The sequence below is a fragment of the Patella vulgata genome, chromosome 2, assembly GCF_932274485.2.
Source record: "Patella vulgata chromosome 2, xgPatVulg1.2, whole genome shotgun sequence".
Lineage (NCBI taxonomy): Eukaryota > Metazoa > Mollusca > Gastropoda > Patellidae > Patella > Patella vulgata.
The window spans coordinates 48,964,420-48,978,406 of NC_065880.2; the positions used below are offsets into that span (position 1 = coordinate 48,964,420).

Genomic DNA, 13,987 nt, shown 5'->3' on the forward strand with positions numbered 1-13,987 from the left:
CAGATTAACAACAATTTCAAGTTATGCGGAAGCCCTATGACAGATGGACTTAATTTTTCAGGCTACAATACAATACCATAAACCTATCCGCAACTGTGCTTGGACCGCACTACAAATTAAACACAATGATTCTTATTGACATTACACATTATGGGAATGGATATAGGTAGACCGACAGTAAATTACTGCAGTGAAATTCGCTTGTGATATCATGAGTGACAAAAATCTTCATTGAGAACCAACTGTCAAATTAAAGTAGCTATAAGTCTCTAACTCAATATCATCCAGTCTTCGACATTGAAAACACAAATTATTTAACATTTAAATCAACACTGATGTTTTGATTTTACCAGGAAATGATGGACTTCTGATATCCAATATTTTAAGACAAAATAAACATTTTACCATTGGTACACGAAATTCACGAATAGTGTACCACAATGCGTTTCAGTGCCATTTGTAATAAGGGACTCAAAGAACGAGGCTAGACATATTCCCAAAGTCATGTCAAACGGTGACGCTATATTCTTAGCCTATCTGAAGAGCATGCTCAATAAATACTACCAGTGTAGACTGGAATAACTAGACGCTAGAGATTGCCATTTGATTGAGACTTCTGGCGTATTTCGCAGAACATAGGGCCTAACTGAATTGAAATTAGAGTAAAACCGGACACGATTGAATGTAAATCAGTTTATATACATTCATATTTCATTATTACGGGTTATATGTAGACTACGTGTTGCGACTCATTTGTGTCAATTTCTAGGTCCCAAATACTAGCGATTTAGACCCTTTAAATAATGACATATGAAGGTAAATTTCAATTTCTAATGACAAAACTAAACCCTTTAAGAAGCAACTTATTTCGGAATACAACCTTAACTTGCTTTATTTTTCCATTTATATTAGGTAGGCCTACCGTAGCGTGTGCCAACCGAAAAAGGGACGTAACTCTTTTTTCTTAATTGGCTGTCACAAATATGGCGCTATTTTTTCGCGAAAAGCTAGCCTTGCATTACGGCCTCGTGTTGGTTACCTGCAATCGATACCGGTTCCATTCAACCGAAAACAGTTAGTTAAGAGGTCAAGGTTGCTCCGCATGCAAAATTTATCACTCGTAGCAAGGTAAGAATATTTTTTTCCTCCGATTGAAAAGTTTGAAATTTTGTAACTTTTTTCGTGGAAGATGCGGAGCGAAAAAAAAACCTGCTCAAATATGGATTAAATATCCCTTTATAAGATCCATCTTCATTTATTTCCATAAGTGGACGTGAACATTGGTAAAATTCAATTTTTCTCCATGTGACCGAAATTCTGTCGGCCATATTGTAATGGAGGGGGCGTGTCAAATGTACCGTTAGACACCCGTTAGTTACACACGTGCTAATAATGAGTGATCATAGGAAGAATTTTAACTTTCTAAGACTGTGCAGTTGATTTTTTTACGAAAACAAACATAGCTCAGAATTGTATGGTATAATAAAGCCCAATAAAAAAAAGAAATAAGGAGTACTTTTCTATATTTTTATTTTTAGGGGTTTTTTTTTAATTATTGAGAAATGACAATGAAACCCTGATGTGGCAACAGTTTTCGATCAGTTCTATTTCATTATTTTATTTTAAGTTACATTTTTCATAACAAGTTACATTTTTCATTGTTTTTAACTTATTATGTATTGTTTCAATGTTTTTTTCTTACCTTTTTTTCCATAACTTTTAACTAATATTATTGACTTATTTATATAAAGTTACTTTTTCCATTATTACTTTATACTAATATTATTAATATAGCTAACATATATTTATTACTGTCAACTTATTTATAACTGTTTTTCACCTGTTTCTGTTCTGAAGTTTTTACAGTGTTACTCTTTTCATTACCGGTAGTACTGTTAACTTGACTTTATGATTGACAACTTAAATACCTGTAGTTAACTTCTTTATACCTTGTTTTTCATCTTGTTTGTCTCAATATTTTTATTATTTAACATACGGTATATTAGATTATTAATATTAACTCATGTATTATTAACTCATGTATCATGTATTCCAGCCTGTTTTCCTTCATTTTATCAGTATTGTTTAATCATATTTACAAAACTTTTTCAGTATATGCAGAATATTTTGTAGATATTTAGCTGAATTGTTCTGTTTTTTTATATTTTTATACTGAAAACTTCAATTCTGGAGTTTTGTTAGTTATGATTCAGTGCATTTATTTTGATAATTTTATTTTTTGATATTTCATACTCATAGCTGTCCACGAGAACATGGATATTTCATAGCTGTCCACGAGAACATGGATATTTCATAGCTGTCCATGAGAACATGTTTCCAGTTTCCATTTAATCATCAAAAAACAATTTCCACTATTTTTAATGATTTTTTTTTATAGTTATTATTTTTATGTTTTTTCGGAACAAAATATGTCCGATTTGCTTTAAATTTTGTCAAAATAAAAGGTAAAAACAATATTTTTGTGGTTGATTTTAGTAAATGTGTGTCTCTAGAACATCTGTGTACAATTTGAGTCTGTTCCAAAGTCATTCAGTTAGTCAAAATATTATTTTTTCAATTTTGCCTGTTTTTGACGGATTTTGGGAAAACGCTGCTTACGTATGGGTATATAAAATTAGCTACAAAAAACAAAGTTAAGAACCGATTGTCATAATTGAAAAAGATTAATGATTCGCAGGTGTTTTTCTAACTGTGTGCAAAATTTCAGGTCTGTAGCTCAAAAATTGAATTTTGGTTGGCACATGCTACCTACCGGTACTACATAATTGGCATTAATCTTATACACTTTTTACAAGATGTGTCATTCGGCCTTTCGGTGAGTGAGACACTGGAGTAGCTCACGACCTACGCTACAGGCTACAGTAACCACGCTCTATCTTATGTCATGGTTTACATATGCTAATAAAATCAAATAATTTACATTTCTCTTTTTATCTCAAGCCGAAAGAGTCCCAATACTTATCGATTCCTTGTGTGACATTGTGTGATTTAAATAAGAAGTTATTTGTTACCATCATTAGGAGGTTACGGAGACCATTGATGCAAAAGACACGGCAATAAAACTGACGGCAACGTAAATTGACATCATTTCCATTTCTTGAGAAATCTGTTTAGTGGAGGCTGCCATTTTTAATTCGTGGCTCTATTCTCTAACCCAAAATTAAACTAAAATAAATAAAAAAATTCCGAGAACCATATTGCATTGTTTGGAATAGTAGTTTTACAGAATAACCTAATAGATATGATTGCTTGTTATGAATTTCGAGTTATGTAGAGGTATTATTGTTTATGTTTTGTACCAACTATGGTCACTCGGCAAGCCCCGCAGATGTAGAGTAACGGAATATACCGAGGTTTGCCGAGTGCAACTATGGTGTAGGGGGGATAACCCAAAAGAATTCTTGAAGATAGACTGTAGTTATTTCCCATTAATCATTTCTGTCAGAAATCAAATGAAATGGGGGTTAACGTCCTACTGTTCTGCTCCGAACTTGGCCATTTCTTTCAGAATAAGAAGACTGGCAATATTAAACAACAAAAGCAAAGAAAAGGGGGGAAAACTATCAACCCTAATACAAGATAAGAAAACCAACACGTCAAAGTCCTACGTGTTGCTGTCACACTACAGGAACACTCGATGATGAAACAAACCCCAAGAACGTAAAATAAAAATTGTCAAGCAGGACTGTAAATTTAGTAGCCTAAGTAAGTGCACAAGCACCGCACTACACGCAAAACAAAACCGACAAAATTTTACAAACCAAAGTCTGGATAATGAATTATGAAAAAGTAAAGAGCTGCAAGGTTTGCTATTAACAATACAAGATTATTAGATACGTTATAGCCTTCCTCTAGCAAATGAAATGATTTTTGACTGTGAATTTCTGAAAGAGTAAAGAGTTGGCTACAAATTTGGCGGGAAACCGCTGACACATGTGCGGGTAAGTGCTGGCAATAAGGTACATGCTCTGACGAACAGTGATATTAATACAAGGTTAAACGGTTTTGCACCAACCGGTAGGGTAGGTCCTGGCGTGCCAATTGCTCAGGAGCATGGTGACTGCTGATCTTGCATGAAGAACAAGGGGGGGGGGGAGGGAGGAAGAGCAGATGACTGCCGATAATCTCTCTGAGTATTTTGGGCTGTGGGGAACATATTATTAAAGTGTATAAAAACCACCAATATTTATAACCTATGACAAGCGTGACCACGCCTATGGGCTCGATGAATGTTAGGGTGGCAGGACCTCAAATGCCCCACATAAATTCGGGTTACAGGAAGCAGTGCCAGTCTTCTGTGAGAGGCGAACGAGCTGAGCTTACCGTGTAGGACCCTACCCACCCAATGAGTATTTGGAAATCTTGACGATCACAAACACGTTTTCCTGGCGCGAACCTTGATAGTGGGGACCTAGCATTAAGACAGTTGTATTAACATATCCTATTTCTATTGTAACACCTCACTGGTTTGCATGAATAAAATGAATAGTCAGACCTTTTATGCTAATTAACCCTGTTAGGTGTGTAAAATTGAAATAGATGTTTGATTAACTTCCTTGTTGAATAAGTAGGCTAGGCCTATGCTAATAATAATATACAATATAAAGAAGACGGTATGTATAACATCGTTAAATATATGGTTGGTGCAGAAGTGTTTTCCTGCTATTCCAGTCCATATCATACAGCAACTTCAAAGTGGTCTAACATAGCCTAACTTAGGTGGCTGACTCAAATTCCAATCAACCAATCAATCGTTTACAATCCACGGAGATGGAACCGTAGTGAGATTATTTTGAAAATTTAATTGCTTCAAATGCATTTTCCTGCTATTCCAGCTCGAGAATACATCAAGTTCAGTTGAGTGTTTTCCAATTAGCAATCTTTGCGGGGTATAGAGACCCCACTCTCCCCGAGAAAATTTAACTGCTGCAAATGCATTTTTCTGCTATTCTAGCCCATGAATTAAGCAACAGAAATCTCACTCTGTGCCGACAAGAGTTCCAACCATCCAATCAGACTGCTGCAGCTGCATTCACATTGTACTTTATGTGTGTCCTATAAAAGAAAAATGATATGTTTCAATTTCAGTATAAACTTAACCTAGGTAGGGGAGCTGGTTAGGGGCCCCCATTTGCTTAAGTGTGCTAGGGCCCCCAATGTACCTTAATCCGGACTGTGCGGGTAGTCTCTCTGAGTAATTTTGGGCTTGTGTGGAACATGCTATAAGAATGTTAAAATTTATGCACATTTCATCATTTGATTTTCATACTTAAACCAACTTCCATCAATTTGGAATTGTTTAACTGATAATATTGAAATTCTTTTCACATCATACCTTTTTTTGAGCAAAATGTTTGGTAACTGAAATAATTATATTGTTCATTGGTGTAATAGATCATTATCCTTGCACACTGCTGCATAATGAAAAACAGAAGGTGAACAATTATGAATCCTAATACAGCCAACCCTCCTCTGGAAATTTGCTTTAAGATATTATTCAATTGATGTAATAATTTTTTTTTTTCAATTTCACATATTTTATTTGCTGGATTCTGGGTGTTGGATGGCCGAATGGTCTGTCATTGAGTCAACTGGCGTTGTTTTGATTTCCCGGTTATACGTGACAAGAAGTAAGGTCGCCTGTCCAACCTTGTGGGTTTTCTCTGGGACCTCTGACAAAGCATTCTCAGACTTAAGTTGAGAATTTACTCAACTTTCAATCACTGTTTATGAGAAATATCTTTGATCAAGAAACACGAAACTTTGCACATAGTTTCTTGTTGATGTATTTCATACATTAAAACAACAACAGTTTTATAAAGGGCTATATTTGTGTTAAAATAAGGCTAATAATTTTGAGTAAATTCTTAACTTAAGTCTGAGAATGCTTTGTGAACTCGGGACCTGGTTTCAGCCCACTGCTTAAGACCCCTATGCGCAAGCGAAGTGTTGAAATAAAATTGAACCATATGTTAGTCCCAAAATGACCTAGTTTGTGCCGAGTGAATGTTAAACCCGATTTCTCACTCTCTCTCTGTTTGTTGGATTCAGATAAATGCCACATCTGCTATAAAAATTCACATCAACATGTAATCCATGTGTGAATTATCCATTGTAAGGTAATGTATTCCAAAGAGAACATGAGCACACCGGTATGGAATGTATAGACATAGTAGGCCTATAGCTCAAAGCTACATTATTACATTGAAGTATTATTTTAGGAAAGAGGCTATAGAGAAGCTGTCAAAATAAATGGGTACATATAAAAGGCAATACAATCGATATGAAAAGAATACAGCTTAATTCAGTGTGTGTATGACATTATAGTGAATAACAAACACGAAGATCAATTCTCTGGCAACAGCTGGACTGTAGAGACATTTATATATTAGTAAGCATGTGATGCTGGCGAATTATATATACATGTTATTAATTGATATTGAATACTGTGTTAAATATTCTACTGTGAATATTGGATCCCTATCATAGATTATTCTGATGCTTGATACATGAATTTGTCTGAGACCAGTGCAAGGTTGTCTATTTAGTGGTAAGATGCCTTTGTAATGCTAATGAAATGTATTAATATTTATTTGGTATTGATCATGGTGCTGTAACCATAATATATTTATATTTATAGTTTAATTTTTCTGTCATTTATATGGATAGAATTTGGTAATGTTTCTTTTTGGTACATGAGCAGAAGAAACCTGCATTGTAATGTACTGTGTGTACTGAAAAGAAATTTAAAGAATTAATTTGAAATAGGAACAGTCATAGTTGTTAAATTATAAAGTGGCCTACAATGTAACAGGTTAAAAGGGCCAATATTCAATTCAGGCATAAAATAGTTATGCATGAAAATTACAATCCATTGCTGATAAATACCTAAATTGCAGTGAAAATGATTGTGTAGATCTAGGTTAATTATTATGTTGAGAAAATGGTTGCAACACTTTTTTTTTTCTCTTGTTGCTTCCCACTATGTCACAAACTGTGGCTTCTATGTTTGATTTCACATTGTCATTGCTAATCTTTGCTATCATACTAGTTAACAAATAGTTTTTATCTAATTAATTACAAGCACAACCTAGAAATACCTAGAGATCGGTCCAAATAATAAACATCTAAACAAGGAAATTGAAACAGGTCACATACTTTATGGACACACAAGTTTGAAAGTTGTACTGGGGTGTATGAGAGAAATGGGGTTTAACATCCTCTCAACACAAACTAGGTCATTTTGGGACTATCATGGTTCAATTTTATTTCAATAATTACCCACAGAGTTCGACAGACAACCCTTCCCCTTGCCTCGAACAAGTTGTGAGTCTAAACCATGCCGCAATCACAGACCTTGTGATGTAACATCATGTGTTTAACCATTTGTCCGTCCACCCCTCCACCCCCCGCAGGGAGAAAGGTAGTGCATTCTAGCATCATCCATTTTTCTGATTATACATTATTAACCACTTTGACCCCAAAGATCTTAAACAGTAAAATGATCATGACCTAGGAGCAATGAAGAAAGGGTGAGAAAGATGCCTCTTCATTTTTTATACGCCCACATTTTCATGTGGACGTATTATGCCGTCGATTGTAGGAAAAATCCCTTTCTTTTTAGCTTGTTCTCTATCCATCTCTCGAAAATGTGGGCGTATTCTGCCTGGCAGCCGCTGGTTTTATTTTTCGATGTGTGATGTCCACAAAATGTTAACTGCACCATTGAGCAGTAGTTTATATTGGTAATAGGCGCATTATAAATAAATTATTATTATTATTATATTATTTTATTATGTATACATGTCCATTTTACCCCTATCCAAATCTAAGAAGTAGTATTTTCAAACACATTTAGGGATATTGTATGTGGTATAAATAGCATGGAAACCTAAACCCAAAACAGTATAGAAAGCTTGGATTGCCACCATATTATATAGTGGGATAATGGAGACAAAGTGTTAATTTCATTAGAAAATGAATGGTATTAAAAAGGAAGTTATACATGAACGGTAATAGAAAACATCAATAAGAAATATAAGGTTATATAAAAAAAATTACAAGGTGTGACTGACATGATATTTTATGTTTACCATATGTCATCTAAAAAACATAACATTTGAGAATTTGCCTGTTGCCAATGATATAATTAACTGTTGGAATTTTCCTCACATGCATATTTTATTTTCATTTAGCAGCTATACCAAAATGCCATAGTTCCTCTGTTCTAGTCTTTACTTGTGAAGCAAATATAAGGGTTGATTTACTCATGTAATTCTAGAGAGACCTGTCGATACTTAGTCTAATAGCTCAAGCTATAAAATATAGAGAAAATGCTAAGATCAGTAGAGATAATTTTCATTTAAGAAGGATTTGATCGTAAAATCTCCTTTTTTTTTACCCAGGAGGGAGAGGGGTCTAAATAATCTTTGCCTGTTCCCCAAGAATTTTGTATACATAAATTATGTCAATAGTTTAAAAATATCAGAAAAAAATCATAATTTATTATATTTATTGTAGATTTAATATTTGTAAAAGGTTGGGAAATAATGAATTTTAATGAAAATGGTGATAAACCTTGGACCAAAAATCATTATAGCTATTTGTAAATACAAAATATTTTTTTTCCTTTTTCTGTCACAATTGTGGCAGGGAATGGAAGAAATGATAGCTTATCTTTTGTCAAATGCTCTCATATTTTTGACTAACAGCATGCAAGCCAGATCCAGATGGCAGATTATGAAAATCAACATAAATGGAAATTAAAGCTAATCTTGATTAAAATTTACTGTGAGGTTTCTAATACATAATCTTTCCAGAAAGTAATAATAGTATATTTCATGTAGAAATCTAATTTCTTTTTTTTATGGACAAATGTTCAAAGCTCTTTTTTTACATGGTCATTTCGTTTACTTTCAAGGTCAAGTGACATTTGTTGGTTCATATAGCAGATTTGATGTCTTTGAAATACTTGACACATTTAATTTGTTTTTACAATTGCTAGATGGGATCTCCTGAAGTGATTCCTTTGGCTTTGTACTGGTGAAATTAGTTTCTCTTCTTCATAGCCGTAAGGCATTATTAGTCTGTTGCACTAATTAGATTTGTTGGTTGCGAGTTTAATATTGCAGACCTGTATCGGTCTTGATTTGTTCCTTTAGTTATAATGTAATCTGTTCCATTCAATTTCACATGTTTCAGTCTCAACAATTAACTATTGTGCATATGTCGGTAATCAGTGTTTTTAATGGAAATAAGAAAATAATGGCTTTCAAAATACATCTTTTGTGATTATGTTGAGTTTTACTTGTATTTGAATGGTATTACGGTATTTAAGTCTTTTGTCCATTCTCAGAAAAAAAAAACTGTTTTGTGTTAATGGAAGTTTGAAGTACTTCGAACTAATTGTTCTTGTAATTTTAAGTACATGCATTAAATAGAAAATATAATCAAAAAAATTGATTTAATTTGTAATGATTATGATTTACAATGTCTGGATGTATGAATAGTTTATTAATGAAGTAACCATAGCAAAACAATAATTCTTCATTCATCAGATTAATTACTTGTAAACATTTTAAAATCTGACAGGATGGTAGCTCCTGTTGAAAGAAATCAGTGAAATTCCAATAGCTGTGCTTCTGTTTAAACAAAGTTAAGACATGATGCGCGAATTCATCTTAAATTAAAGAAAATTGTTAGCTTCTGAAAGATTAGAAAATATGTACTGTCACTGTCAGTGTTCTTATATCATGTATTTTTTTTAATGAAGGTCTATTTTTCCATTCCTAATTTGAGATTATTATTGTTCCTAATAATAAGTTGAAAGGAATTCGTAAAATACTACTTGAACCTAGCAACTCAAATTGAACTTCACAAAATTGAAGTTGATATGCTGCTATCACACTTCTACTTGATAAAAAGGAAATTGGATCTTGAATATTTCTAACTGAAAATTGAGATGAATTTCCTACACAAGTTGAAGCCTGATATCTACAAGATAATTGATGTCAGTGATAATGTTTAATCACTTTATATCGTGTGTTTGAACATTTCTAACTGATGATGGCTATTTGGTGTTCTGATCTTATGAGGGCAGGCTGTAAATATCTAAGCCTATCTGAAAGACCTGTACAAAGTGGATGGTTTCTATTTGTTTCTACATAGTCCACTTCCAGGTGTACACATTTTTGCCAACAATGTTACAAAGCCTGGATGCCAGTCAGGAAGAAATTTTCTTCAGCCACCCTTAAAAGGTCATTCACAGCTGACATGTCATCATTACTAGGAAAATGACGACTGACTAGTTCTGTTTTCATTTTAGGAAACAGATCTCATCCATGGTTACAAATCTGGCCAAAAAATTATCAGCATCTGCTTCAAAACGGTGCAGATTGTCACAGGGCATCATGAATCGGACACGTTTTTGATCTGCAGTCAAGAGCTTTGGCACCTATCTTGCAAAAACTTTTGTCATTCCTAACTAGTTGGCGATACTGTGCTGATCAACCCTCTCATGAAAGATGCCCACAACACTGGCAGTATGTCGAGTGGTCAATAATCGATCACCCATCACCATGTTTTTTTGAATGGTTGCTGTTGATAGCCTTCAAGGACGCGGTTCATCGGCTAGGCTCTCTCTGCTACACTTAAATCCTGCTGCCCACTTCTTTACTGTGGAAAAGGAAGCGATATCATCCCCTAAAGTGGAGACCATGTCGGCATGTATCTGTGTTTGGGTTATTCCTTCTATTTGCAGGTACTTGATGACTGCCCTATAGCCAGTTTTGTCTATGTCTGGTGATTTCAATGCGTAGGTTCACATGATGGTCTGATACTAAGACAATAACAACACTACAGCTGCATTTCTAATGTCTATGATTTATTCAATGATTGTACTTGTTGATTGCAAAAGTTTGTTTCAACCCAATTGATCTATCCTTTTTTCAGGCTTAGAACTTTTAAGCTAGCCCTTGTATAAATGGTATATAGTGGTTAACTGTCAAAAACAGTATGGCACACCTAAGCTAAGTTATCAAAGCTGACTTAACTTGTCTGATATTCGTTTATTAAAACTTAAAAAAATACATGAATGATTATGGATGACAATAGATTTAATCATCAAAATAATGGAAGAAAAAATTAAGAAAGGAAATTAAAGTTGGTTAAACCACAGATGCTTATAAAATGAAAAAATTCTTTCAAATATAAGTATTGGGTCCAAATTCTATTAAGTTCATATTTATATATATGCAACCTGGAGATTGACCATCTCTTTATGTATTCGACAATATTATTGGCCGAAAGTGTTTTACTTTCTGTCGATGCTTCCATTTATTTGCATTTAGACAACAAAACCATTGAGAGTAATTAATTAGAAGTCTGATATGTGCCTACTTCCATTTGATGGCATTTGTTATTTTTTTTTTTTTGATTATCAATGTTGATATTTGAAATAGTTTGACAATTTATTTCGCATTTCAGTGATCAAAATTTTGATACTGATATTGTAAAGGGTGTAATCAAAGAAGCATTATTACAACCAAATGAAATGTTTTTCTGTACCAATTGGGTCAATAAAGACTGGATTACTTTCAACAAGATTGTAAATGTAATTAATTTTAAATAATATCGTATTCAAAATAACCCTAGATTTACCAAAGTATTGTAATTCTACGAAGTGGAAGTGTGTTGTGTCTTTGTGTGTATTGATTGGGTTTTGTATTCTTGGTTTCTATTACTGGTACTTACTTCTTAGATACAAATTTCTTTGATACAGACTTCTTGTTTAAAGCCGTCTTCATTAGCCCAGTTGGTGCAAAAAAGTAAATTACATTTCTTATAACAAAGCATTTCGAATGATCATATGCTGAACTCCTTAAGTTTGCATAGGGCCCCTGACTGAAAATGTCACTAGGGCTCTCGCTTCAATAGTGAAAAGATAGCATATTCTGGTCATTGTCCGTCACATTCACACAAATGCAATTTGCATGTCAGTATGGTTACTATGGTAGATAGATTTATTTGGCACAAATATACACAACATATTAAATAACACATTTATTTATGGTACGCTTTTTTTTTAGAACTAATTTTGGGACCCCTTTCATATTTTGGCCCCTGGCTGCAGCCAAGTCAGCCCCCATCCTCCTTATATCTGGCCCTGATGATAGGCTATACCATAATGTACCTTTTGACAAGACTTAAGAATTGTAATGTGTCTTAAAGTAGCTAAGTCTCTAACTCAATATCATCCAAAATTTTTCGCCATTGAAAACACAAATATATTCCACAAGTCATGTCAAACGGTGATGTCATATTCTTATCTGGAGAGCATGCGCAATAAATACTATCGATATAGAGTGGAATAACCTGACGCTAGAGATTGCCATTGGATTGAGACTTCTGACGTATTTCGCCGAATATAACTGATTAGAAATTGCAGTAAAAAGAGAAACTATTGAATGTAAATCAGTTTATATACATTCACATTACATTATTATATATGTTGTGACCCATTTGTGTCAATTTCTAGCATAGGCGTACGAGCCAGGGGGGCAGCATCCCCCCTAACTTTCGGGCCAGCTGACTTTTCGGGTAGAAGGGTAAAGTGAAAAAAAAAAAATTTAATTCCATCTACTTGGCAAAATAAAGTGCCCGAAATCTAATAAAACACTAATTTTACTGGCTGGAATAGCAGTAAAACGCGTTTGCGGCCGTCAAAACCGGCATCGCTGTCTGTAAACCTGAAATTTTTTCAGCATTTCTAGTTTTTCTTCCCTAACTGTCATTGAGCCCTAATAAAACACTAATTTTACTTTTCTGTTAATAGTCTCCGTGGACTGGAAACGATTGATCTTTTGATTGGAATTAGAGTCAGCCATCCTAATTAGGCTATATTAGACCACTTTGAAGTTGCTTTGTTCACGGGCTGAAATAGCAGGAAATTATGTTTGCAGCCGTCAAATATTCAAAAATTTTCTTGGGGGGGGGGGGGTACAATACAAGGGGAGCTCTGCTTCTTCGCCTCTCGAGGAATATCGGCGCCGCTGTCTGTACACCCGAAATTTTTTCAGGCATTTTGGGTTCTGCCCCCCTAACTGTCATCGAACCCGTACGCCAATGATTTCTAGATCCAAAATATTAGCGACTTAGCTCCTTTAATGTAAGAACATTTTACCCATGAATTGATATGTCTTAAATTTTGTATTTAACCTAATTTGAACACCCCCATTGTAACTGTAATTATGGACAATTTATCTAGCATCACTTATTCAGTATTGTGAATTAATTATTAAGACACTTCAACTCATAGGTTGCAAATTTCTCCTTCACATTGAGAAGTACAGGCAGAAAAGTCTTCACAGGAATAGCTATAAAACTGTGTGGTTGTTATTCATTACTCTATCAACTCAATTACCATTTCTAATAAGTAGAATTTGATGTTTTATATAATCGACTCAGTAATTATAATTACTTGTATTTTATTATTACATAAAGATAATTACAGAGTCTATATTATGTTCATGACATTTCAGCATTATAACTTATGATTTTTACTTACATTAAAGGAAAAGGATCCGCTTTGTTACTTCAATTATGATTGTAATTAGTAAATTTATAGTTATATGGTCAGTGTATCCATTTAATTCTTTGTTTGGCATGAATTTTTGAAGCATTCAACTTTATGAGGATATGACTATTTTGGAAAAAAACAACCCAGATTGATTAACATAATTTGGAAATTTATTGTCACCACATGTGTCCAAATGTATGTTAGCAGAGCTTCAAACAGATTTTCTTGTAAATTTGAAGGTAATGTTAATAGGAACTAAAAGAGAAAGAGAAAAATAAACCAAATTAATTTGGGACTAACATATTATGGCAAATCTTTATTTAAAAAAAATTGATGTAAATATGTCTTTATAGCAATTCAAAAAAAGAAAAAAAAAAGCACAAGGTGAGG

The 13,987-nt window shown here is 33.8% G+C and overlaps 2 protein-coding genes across 7 annotated transcripts in view; one reads left to right on the forward strand and one right to left on the reverse strand.

The window, feature by feature from the left end:
• LOC126811586 (inhibitor of Bruton tyrosine kinase) overlaps positions 1-13,987 on the reverse strand; it is a 128,415-nt gene that overhangs the window by 30,000 nt on the left and 84,428 nt on the right. The window contains exon 1 of one of the 2 annotated variants that reach the window (XM_050537283.2): positions 3,033-3,181. The exons of the other annotated variant lie outside the window; for it this stretch is intronic. The gene's annotated coding sequence lies outside the window, so the exon portion shown is untranslated. Of the gene's footprint in view, positions 1-3,032; positions 3,182-13,987 lie in introns of those variants that run through there. 2 annotated transcript variants of the gene reach the window in all.
• The window catches only part of LOC126811585 (protein still life, isoform SIF type 1), a 117,523-nt gene continuing 109,773 nt past the window's right edge, over positions 6,238-13,987 (forward strand). For 3 of the 5 annotated variants that reach the window (XM_050537274.2, XM_050537278.2, XM_050537279.2), the window contains exon 1: positions 6,239-6,571. The gene's annotated coding sequence lies outside the window, so the exon portion shown is untranslated. Of the gene's footprint in view, positions 6,572-13,987 lie in introns of all 5 variants that reach the window. The other 2 variants (XM_050537280.2, XM_050537275.2) reach the window with 1 other exon arrangement.